Raw genomic sequence first — 1,111 nt, forward strand, 5'->3', positions numbered from 1 at the left:
ATGTCATGAAACCCCCAATACTTTTATATTTACTTATGACTTGTCTACTAGCCTCCATAAGAGGGGCTTTCAGGGTAGCACTTAACTCTGGTGAGTTAGTCATATTCTCAGGACACTTATCAGATGTTGGAGTGTTCAACACTTCCAAGAAATAGCCCTGAATAAGGGAGCATTGAGCATGAGTAAGTAGAACAAGCAGCAGGAGCAGTAAAAGATTAATGTGCACTCCTATACAGCGAAGAAAAGAAAAACAGGAACAGGAACACATCTTTCCCAGGGGCTTGCCACCCTTTCCAGGAGTTAGGCTTCTTTGAAGCCCCATTCTCTGAGGTAGACTTCTGTGAAGTCCCATTCTCAGATCTGATTGCAGGTGTTCCATGCTAAGCAGACTCCACTGGAGTAGATGTGGAAGTTCAGCTCCTTAGTTGTCTGCCAGAAGGACCCTTGAATTAATTGTAGCTGGTTATTTCAGCACTGGAACATAGTCTAACAAAGACAGGCTAAGTGCAGGGAACTTGGCCACGGGAGGTGCACAAATGAAGTCATCCTGTTACAACAGAGCTCTCGGCAGAGAGATAGCTTGAGGTACATAGAGGCCTTTTTCTCCTGACCTTCAGAGCCCACCCACACTCTTCACTAATTGTTTTTTTTATCACTCAGCTGTACAGGATTGAGGCCTGTTCCAACAATGAGGAAGACTTCTTCCAGCAGTCACCGATGTGGAGAAAACCTCAGGCTACAATGTGAACAGTGAGAGGAGCCCTGGAAGATGCACTGTCTTGAAAACTCTTTCTGTTCTATGAAATCATTCTATGCAAAGCAAATTTCATAGCTGGATACCTTTCATCATAGGAACTCCAGACCTTCACCAATAGAAATACATGCATACGTACATGGGGAGACATGTTGTTACTGGCTTTTTTTTTATTGGCAGGTCCGGGGGTTTTACTATGACCCTAGGCAATGTTCCTGAGCTAATTTTGCTCAATGGTAGCGCTCTGCCCTTGAGTCATAGCCCCATTCTTGGGAATTTTTTATTACTGTATTCCCTCAGAAATAATAGTGTGGTGGAATTTCCTGTCCTGGCTGAATTCAATCTGGTATTCTCTAC

The sequence above is a fragment of the Dipodomys spectabilis genome, unplaced genomic scaffold (assembly GCF_019054845.1).
Source record: "Dipodomys spectabilis isolate Male_0828 unplaced genomic scaffold, ASM1905484v1 ptg000152l, whole genome shotgun sequence".
Lineage (NCBI taxonomy): Eukaryota > Metazoa > Chordata > Mammalia > Rodentia > Heteromyidae > Dipodomys > Dipodomys spectabilis.